We start from the raw sequence: 10511 nt of genomic DNA, 5'->3' as shown, positions 1-10511 counted from the left end.
GTCTTCAGATTTTTGTTTTAATGTTAATGCTGGTCAGTTGTGCCTAAATTCCAAAGGGGGAGAGGGCATAATAAGGCATATCCAACCCCCACTTCCCGTCACAGTCTGAACTGTTTCTCAGGTTAACTTTGGAATGCCTTTGGCTGAGAGGAGGGGCCCATTCAGTTGGTTGTGGGGCCTAGAATTTTACTTTTGGTTTCCAAGTTGAATGGGTCTGGACATGGGACACTGCACTGGAATCAGATCTGGGTCCTAGTCCCAGCCCCTGGAACCAGTGCAGATCTTGCGGCTTGAGGCCAATGGTGCGATTTCCCCATCCAGCCTCACTTCCTTCCTGGGTGAAATGAGGAAGGAGGATACGTTAGCTTGCTTGGGCTGCTGTGGATAAAAAAAGTCAAACTCTGTAAAATATTTAAAGACGTTTATTCTGAACCAAATATGAGTGACCAAGGCCTAAGGCACAGTCCCAAGAGGTCCTGAGAACATGTGCCTAAGGTGGTTGGGCTGCAGCCAGGTTTTATGATTGGTTCAGGTTCGAAAGGTGGCATAACTCAAACAGGGAGTTGGGGTGGGGGTTACAGGTCATAGGCGGACTCCAAGACTTTCTGATTGGCTATTGGTTGAAAGAGTTAAGTTATTATCTAAAGGCCTGGAATCAATAGAAGGGAGTGTCTGGGTCAAGATAAGAGGTTGTGGAGACAAGGGTTCTCATTATGTAGATGAAGACTCATGGGTGACCACCCTTAGAGACAATAGATGGCAAATGTTTTCTATTCAGATCCCAAAAAGGTGCTAGACTCAATTAATTTCTTCAGGCTTGGGAGGGCCTGGAAGGGGGAAAGATCTAGTTATGTTAGCAGAGATTTTTTACAAATGCAATTTCCCCCCACGAGAATGGCTCTGCAGGCCATTTTAAAATATGGCAAAGAAACATATTTGGTGGTAAAATATTTGATTTCCTTCTTATCCGTCATGTGATGTTATGTCAGAGTCAGTATGGAAAGTAAGCCACATTATGTAAGGTTAAACAAAACCCCTCTGTTGAGATTTTATGGTTTGTAGGTTGTGACTACCCAGGCCCCTTAAATAGGAATTTAGGCAAGAGAAGAAAAACGTCAGAGTTTAGTCCTCACTGCCATAACAAAACCCACAGACCAGGTGGCTTGAACAACAGAAACTTATTTTCTTACTGTTCTGGAGGCCAGAAGTCCAAGATCAATATGTCAGAGGGTTTGGTTTCTTCTGAGGCCTCTCTCTTTGGCTTGCAGATAGCCACCTTCCCTAGGTCTCTGCGTTTGTGTCTTAATCTTCTTATCTTATGAGGACTCCAGTCATGTTGGATTAGGGCCCAACCACATGACTTCATTTTACCTTAATCACCTTTTAAAATGCCTTGCCTACAGATACAGTCACATTCTAAGGGTCTGGGGCTTCAACACAGGCTTTTTGAAAGGACCCAATTCAGCCCCTAAGAGTGGAGTAGCTGTAACTGTTATCTTCCTGAAACCCCAAGGCTATTGCCACAGCCAGAGGTAGGGCTGATGAGGCCTGTTCCGGGGAGGCAGCAGCAGGAAGAGGATGGTGCATTTCCTTTCTCTTTTTAGGTAACTGCTTTTTGACTTTATTGGGCTTGTCAAGAGCTTCTGCTTGCTCCAGAATAAGAAAGGGCCTCAGTGTCTGTGAGTGTTGGGGGGTGAGAGAGGGCAAATCTCTTTTCCTGAGCCAGAATGAGGGAGAACGTGTGAGAGAAATCCAGGAAAGTGCTGGTGACCTCAGGGGGCCAATGGCCTAGGGTGACCCTGACACTGGCAGGGGATAATCTATTCCCACCTGTTGACGAAAAGAGTCGAACTCTAAAATATTTGAAGAGATTTATTCTGAGCCAAATATGAGTGACCATGGCCCATGACAGCCCTCAGGAGGTCCTGAGAACACGTGTGCAAGGTGGTTGGGGTGCACCCCCACGGCCAGCTCAGCTCCCTACTCCATTTTCCCCTTACAGTGCCTACCATCACTCATCGTTGTATATTTGAAGAACTGTTTAATTTTTCTCCCCATTCGCTGTACTCCCTGACTATGTTTCATGATGGCAGACTTATTCCTATACCCTCAGTACTGAGCAAAGTGCCTGACACAGAGTGAGTGTTCAAATATATTTATGGAATGAATGAATGTAACTGTAACCGCCCCATGGGTTCTTCCTGCCCATCGCACAGACAAAACCAATTCACTGAGACCACAGCATTGCAAGAGTTTAATCATTGAGGCCAGCCGTGCCACGTGGGAAATGGAGTTATTACTCAAATCAATCTTCCTGAAAAGTTGGAGACTAGGGTTTTGTAAGGATAGTTTGGCAGGACAGGGAGTCTGCTTCTGGGTCCACGACTGCTTGGCGGCCTTGGCAGGTCCAGGTGGAGCCATCGGTTGATTGTCAGAAATGCAAAAACCTGAAAATACAACTCAAATTGTCAATCTTAGGTTCTACAATACTGATATTATCTGCAGGAGTAATTGGGGGAGTTGCAAATCTTATGATCTCTGGAATAATGGCTGGTAATTGTTTACCTCTACACCTTAGCAGAATTTAGGCTCCTCTCATCCTCCTAACCTGGTGGGCTTTCATTAGCTTTACAAAGGTGGGTTAGTTTTAGGGAAGGGCTATTATCATTTAAACTATAAACTAAATGTTTGAAATGCTTGTTCCCCAGTACCGTAAAGAAATAACACTTGAAGATAAACTTAATTTTCTCAGCAAGGCCATTTTTACACTTTCTGCAGAAAGGGTACACTTGCCAGCAGTTTTGCCATGAGAGTACACTGAACAAAGGAGACAGGGTCATTTATAACCTGATGTGTTCATCCTACTGCTGTGTCCGGTTTCCACTGGCTGGAACGGGACCTCACATTCTGTATTTGTCCTGATTGGCTAGCAACTTAGAACTTTTTGAGAGAGGCAAAGGCAGAGGAGAACAAAGGAAGGAGGAAGTAACTTGTGGAATGCTGAGAAAGGTAAAAATACCTTCAAATAAGGAAGAGGAACAGGCTATAACCTAATGCTTGCTTGGACCAGTATAAGCATGCCAGTGCAAATATTTAGGCTAAATTGTGGGAGCTAAGAACATAAAGTACATTGATTTCTCTATTACGGCTAGCAGATATTTAAGAATGTTAGCACAGGTCTTTGAATACATTTTGCTTCTAAGAGAAGTTACTATTTATTCCTAATTAGATGGGGAGGAAAGTCTTTGAAGAGGAACCTCTGCTTTACTTTTTACATAAATGTCTCCGAAAGTTAGCTTGGCCTAAGCTCAGGAATGATCAAGGGCAGTTTGGAGGTCAAGAACAAGATGGATGTTAGTTGGATCAGATCTCTTTCCCTGTCATAATTTTCTCACTGTCATAAATTTGCAAAGGTGGTTTCATAACCACTGATGATTTATGGCTCTTGTCCAGCCTCTGCTCCTCAATTTATCCCAGTAGACCTGGAATTGTGGCTCAAGCACAAACTAGTCCCATACTCTTCTTCTAACTGGCCACAGATTATAATTGGGGCATTACAATTAGTAAATTATAATTTTAAAATTATATATAAATTTAAAATTATAATACCAAATTATAATTTACTAATTATAATACCCCAATTATAACTATTATTAATCAATTATCAATTAACAGCCTAGGAAAAATAATTTGTGGTCAGGGATCTTGAGGTGGCCCCCTCTGTCCCCTTCTTTGTTCCAGCAGCCTCTTTCACAATCCCTGCTTCTGAATGGGTGTAACTCTTGGGGCCTAGAGGAGGGACTAATGTGTACTTTCACCTACTTTGGTCTACATCTCTGCCTCCCTCTTCTATCTGATAGCCTTCTAGATCACTAGAAAACTCTTACACGGATCCTCTTTCTCTAGAGGTCAGTTTCAAATCATTCTGGAACAGAGGGTAGGATATTTAGGAGAAATACTAGGCAAGAAGAATTGACAGAACCTGACAGCCAGCTGAATAAGGGAGTCGAGGGAAAGGGGATGGATGAGTGACTCCAGTATCTTGAACCTGATGACTGGGAAGATTCTAGTGTCCTGGATGAAAAACAGAGAAGCGGCAGAGCGAGATGTGGAATAGAAGCCTATACCACCCGCCCCCCACCACAGGAACACCAGATTTTATCAACTATCTGCACACAGAAAAGCATCATCACAAGGACCGAAAATCAGGTGAGCAACTGTGGTACCTGGTTTTAACTTCATATTGTGGAAAGAGACATTGAGGAAGGCAAGAGAGACAGTCTTGAATTGCTGACCCCACCCCTACCCCAACCCCTAGCAGTGGCCATGCACCATAGAGAAGAGAATCTGTGCACTCTGGGGAGGGAGAGCATGGTGACCGGGGGACTTTACATGGAACTCAGTGCTGCTCTGTCACAGCAGAGAATAAAGCCATGCTGGGCTCAGCCAGTGCCCAGGCATGGAGGGAGCATTTGAACCAGCCCTAGCCAGTGGTCAGAACTTGAGTTTCTTGGCAAGCCTAGCCACCACGGGGTGAAGTGCTTTGGGGTCCTAGGTAAACTTGAAAGTCTAGGACACAAGAACTGCAATTCCTAGGCAACTTCTAGTGCCAGGTTGGGTATACAGCCAATCAATTAGGGTGGCACATGACCTAGGGAGATACCAGCTGGCATGGTTAGTATCATACTGAGTGGGGAAAATCTGAAAGCCTTTCCTCTAAGATTTGGGACATGACAAGGATGCCTACTGTCACCACTGTTATTCAACATAGTACTGGAAGTTCTCGTTAGAACAATTAGACAAGGGAAGGAAATAAAGGGCATCCAGACTGGAATGGAAGAAGTAAAATTATCCTTGTTTGTAGATTATATGATCTTATATTTGGAAAAACCTAAAGAGTCCACTGAAAAACTATTAGAACTGATAAACCAACTCAGTAATGTTGCAGGATACAAAATCAACATGCAAAGATCAGTAGCATTTCTATGTGTCAACAGTGAACAATCTGAAAAAGAAATTTAAAAAGGAATCCCATTTACATATCCACAAATAAAATCCAATACTAGGAATTAACCAAAGAAGTGAAATATCTCTACAATGAAACTGTGAAACAATGATGAAAGAAGTTGAAGAAGACACGCAAAAAATGGAAAGATATTTCACGTTCATGGATTGGAAGAATCAATATTGCTAAAATGTCCATACTACCCAAAGCAATCTACAGATTCAGTGCAACCTCTATCAAAATACCAATGTAATTCTTCACAGAAATAGAAAAAAAAATCCTAAAATTTATGTGGAATCACAAAAGTAGCCAAAGCTATCCTAAGCAAAAAGAACAAAACTGGAGGAATCACATTATTTGACTACGAATTATACTACAGAGTTACAGTAACCAAAACAGCATGCTACTGCCATAAAAAGATACACAGACCGATGGAACAGAATACAGAACTCAGAAACAAATCCATACACCCACAGTGAACTCATTTTTGACAAAGGTGCCAAGCACATATATTGGATGAAAAGACAATCTCTTCAATAAATGGTGTTGGGAGAATTGGATATCCACATGCAGAAGAATGAAACTTGATTCCTATCTCTTGCCATATATAAAAATCAAATCAAATGGATTAACGACTTCAATCTAAGACCTCAAACCATGAAACTACTTCAAGAAAACATTGGGGTAACTTTCACGTTGGTCTTGGCAAAAGTTTCTTGAGGAATACCTCACAAGCATAGAAAACCAAAGCAAAAATGGACAAATGGGATCACACCAAGTTAAAATCTTCTGAACAGCAAAGGAAACAATCAACAAAGTGTCAAGCCAACCCATAGAATGGGAGAAAACATATACAAACTACCTATCTGACAAGGGATGAATAACCAGAATATACAACAAGCTCAAATAACTCTATAGGAAGAAAATCTAATAATCTGATTTTAAAAAAGGCAAATGATCTGAATAGACATTTTCTCAAAAGACGTACAAATGGCAAACAGGCAAATGAAAAAGTGCTCAACATCACTGATCATCGGAGAAATGCAAATCAAAATTACAATGATATATCAATTAAATGGCTTTTATCCAAAAGACAGGCAATAACAAATGCTGGAGGATGTGGAGAAAAGGGAACTGCTGTGCAATGTTGGTGGGGATGTAAATTAGTACAACCACTATAGAGAATAGTTTGGCGGTTCCTAAAAACTAAAAATAGAGCCATCATATGATCCAGCAATCCCACTGCTAGGTATATGCCCAAAAGAAAGGAAGTCAGTATATCAGAGAGATATCTGCATGCCCATGTTTACTGCAGCACTGTTCACAATAGCCAAGATTCGGAAGCAAAGTGTCTCAACAGGTGAATGGATAAAGAAACTGTGGTACATATACACAAGGGAGTAATATTCAGCCACGAGAAAGAATGAGATCCTCTCATTGGCAACAACATGGATGGAACTGGAGGTCATTATGCTAAGTGAAATAAGCCGGGCACAGAGAGACAAACATCACATGTTCTCGTTTATTGGTGGGATTTAAAAAATCAAAACAATTAAACTCATGGAGATACAGAGTAGAAGGATGTTTACCAGATGCTGGGAAGGGTAGTGGGGAGGTGGGAGGGAGGGGGAATTGTTAATGGGTACAAAAAAATAGAATGAATAAGACCTAGTATTGATATCACAACAGGGAGACTATAGTCAATAATTTAATTATACATTTAAAAATAACTAAAATAATATAATTGGATTGTTTGTAACACAATGGATAAATCCTTGAAGGGACGAATATCCCCCCCAATCCCCCCCCAAAAAAAGACACCATGGGTATAATCCAGAGGGTGGCAGGCTATGTGGCTTCTCAGTCTGGAGCCTGCATAGCAAACAGCTTCGAAATCATTACTAAGCTTAAGGGGGCAGTGGGACACGACTGCTTCTCATTCCAGTGTCTCTTTGAGTCTGATAATTTAAAGGAGGCTTGCATTTCTCAAACAGAATACTTCTTTTCTTTCTTACTTTCATATGTATGTGAAAATGTCCATAGTAAAAAGTAGAAATTCAAAACAAAAGCCATAGTTAATTAATGTTAAGCTTTTGATTCCATATCCTACTAATGGCAGGTGAGATGCATGGCTAAGGGCCTGGATGTGGGGAGCACGGTTTGCTCCTTTGGGCACCCTCCCTCCCACTGCAGTACCCTGGAATAGAAGGATGACAGGAGCTACTATGTCTACCTCAAAGACACCACCTCTTCCTGCCTTTGCAGTTGGGAGCATGGAGAAGGGACAGAGGTGATAGATTCTAGTGTGCCGTGGGACAGTCCATGGACTCCCTCCAGCTCTGCGTAGTTCTCTTGTGCTGGGGGCCTTTGTGTATGTGGTCTCCATAGAGACAGTGTGCAGGCAAAGTTCTTTCATTCCAACACTCTCTGCCACTGAGGACTCTCACCCCCCACCGCCAGAGAGGCTCTCACCCCCCACCGCCAGAGAGGCACCTGGGTCTCCCTTTGGGTGTGTCAAAAGAAAGACAAATTAAATTGAACATAGTTTAAATGAGCAAATAATTTATGAATCAGGCAACCTGTCGAATCACAGGAGATTCAGACACTCCAGTGATACTGCATTGTCGAAGATGATTTATGGACAGAAAAAGGAAAGTGATATACAGAAACAAGTGAGGTACAGAAACAAGTGAGGTACAGCAACAGCTGGATGGATTACAGCTTGGCATTTGCCTTATTTGAACATGATTTGAACAGTTGGCTAAAACTCGGTGGCTGGCACAAGAGTAGGTTATAGTCTGTTTACACATCCAGTTAAGTTACATTTCACTATGTACAGAGAAACCTTTAGGCTGAACTTAAAATATGTAAGGAGGCAGCTTTAGGCTAAGCTTAATTTAACAGGCCCTTCCAGAATTAGAAGTCCTTCTGCTTCTCCATCTCAGCTCCTCCACATGGTGTCACAGGAAGCACTGAGGTCCTCATCTCAGCACCATGAGAACCAGCAGTTAATCACCAATAGAACTTCACTATAGGACCTTCAAGGCCCATCTGTATTTTGGGAAGAAAGGTGACCTCAGACAGAAGGTTTGTGATGCAGGAAGGAATGATGAACAAAGGTGGTGGCAAACATATAGGCAAATCTAAAAGAATGTCTGCCTAATATAATAATGGTAATAATAATGTGAACTGGGGATTAAAAAGGGGCAGACTAAAATAGCATAGGTAGGAAAGATTAGAGTGAAAGTGTTCCAAGGTCCTTACATTGTTTCAGAGGATTGTTTAGGATATTAATTTTAGACTTAAGCATACATGTTAAAATTTCAAGGGCAATAAGTAAAAGAATACAGTGTAAAATTCCAAATAAGTAGAGGGAAAAATGCAATATACTAAGATTAGATATTTATGAAGAATATTAGAAGAATTCATTGAAAGGTTTTAAAACCTAACAATAGAGAGATAGAATACATTATTAACTGAAAGAAACAATTTTGTAAAGATGCCAAAATTGCCAAGCTGATTTATTGATTTACTGTAATTCCAAGCAAAATGCCAATAGGGTATTTTGAGCAACTTGACAAACTAGTTTTGCAATTTATAATGAAAGGCAAAAGCTCAAGCATGGTTGAGAAGTTCCTGAGGAAGAATAAGTAAGGAGGGATCTTGAGATATTTGTACATCAAGATTTATCATAAAGATGTAGCAATTAAAACCACATGATAGTAGCACAAAGACAGATACATTTATCAGTGATACTGAATAGAGTCAACAGTATTCCTGCTCTTTCAAAGCATTATGCAGGACAGAGGTGGCCTTGTTCATCTATGAGGAAGTGGAAACTATCAACAAGTGATGCTGAGATAGTTATTCATATGAGGAAAAATGAAGCTGGATCCCTGCCTCCCACATATACAAAAATCAATTCCAAATGGATTAGCGAAAAAGGCAAAATTTAAAAACATTTTCAAGAAAATATAGGAGAATATCTGGCCAGGCACGGTGGCTCACGCCTGTAATCCCAGTACTTGGGAGGCCAAGGCAGGCAGATCATGAGGTCAGGAGATCGAGACCATCCTGGCTAACATGGTGAAACCCTGTCTCTACTAAAAATACAAAAAAAAAAAAAAAAAAGAAAATTAGCCGGCCATGGTGGTGGGCATCTGTAGTCCCAGCTACTCAGGAGGCTGAGGCAGGAGAATGGCATGAACACGGGAGGCGGAGCTTGCAGTGAGCCGAGATAGCGCCACTGCACTCCAGCCTGGGCAACAGAGCAAGACTCTATCTCCAAAAAAAAAAGAAAATATAGGAGAATGTTTTTTGAATTCAGGGCAAGAAAGACTTCATGAAAAGATAGGGAGCTGACCACAAAAGAAAAGACATGAATTCTACTTGTCAGAAGACATCATGAAGAAAGTAAAAAGACAAGCCATGAACTGCAAGAAAATGTGTGTAAACAAGTATAACTGACTAAAGATGAGTATCAAGAATATACAAAGAGCTCTACAAATCAAAAAGAACACATCTCCAAAGAAAAATGGGCAAAGGACATGAACAGACACTTTTAAAAAGAGGGAATGTGATAAATATATGTAAAGGTCTCTTTACATATATTTCTTTATTAGTGATATATATCACTTTATTAGTGATCAGGGAAATGCAAATTAAAACGCTGGTGAAATACTATTTTACATTCACTCACCTGGAAAAATCAAGAAGTGTGACAATACTAAGTGTTGGTGAGGATGTAAATTAATAATTCTTACCCATTGCTGGTAGAAGTGAAATTGGGACCACCAATTGGGGAAATAGTTCTAGTGTTTTATTGTAAAGTTGGATATTTGCATATACTCCTAGGTATTACATCTTGTGGGATGTCTGCATGCATACACCAGGATACGAATTGGGTTCTTTTCAATTTTTTCCAACCCCAAATTGAAAAAAAAAAAAAAAAAGAACCAACAAATCACCAAGTGGCTTTATCACTAGGTCAATAAATTGGGGTATAGCCACATAGTGGAATATTTTACTGCAGTGAAAATGAATTACAGGACTATACAGCACTGTGTATATATTATGGAAACAACTTTGAAAGAAGAAAATTGCAGAAGAGAACTTAACAGCATGATACCATTTGTCTTAGTCCATTTGGGCTGCTATAACAAAATACCACACGCTGGGTGGCTTATAAACAACAACCATTTATTTCTCACAGTTCTGGAGGCTGGGAAGTCCAAGATCAAGGCACCAGCAGATTCCTGTCTTGTGAGGGACTGGTCTCAGCAACTGCTGTGTTCTCACATGGTGGAAGTGGCTAGGTAGCTCTGCAGGACCTCCTTTACAAGGGCTCTTATGAATCCCACTCATGACCAAAGGGCCCATCTCCTGATACCATCACTTTGGGGGTTAGAATTCTAGCACATGAATTTTATGGAGTCACAAACACCCAGACCATAGCACCATTTTTATAAAGTTTCAGAGAAGCAAAACAAAGTGATGTATTAGGGAT

This window comes from Gorilla gorilla, chromosome 9, assembly GCF_029281585.2.
Source record: "Gorilla gorilla gorilla isolate KB3781 chromosome 9, NHGRI_mGorGor1-v2.1_pri, whole genome shotgun sequence".
NCBI classification, from domain to species: domain Eukaryota; kingdom Metazoa; phylum Chordata; class Mammalia; order Primates; family Hominidae; genus Gorilla; species Gorilla gorilla.
The sequence above is the reverse complement of the archived record's forward strand: the minus strand, read 5'-3'. Positions refer to the sequence as shown.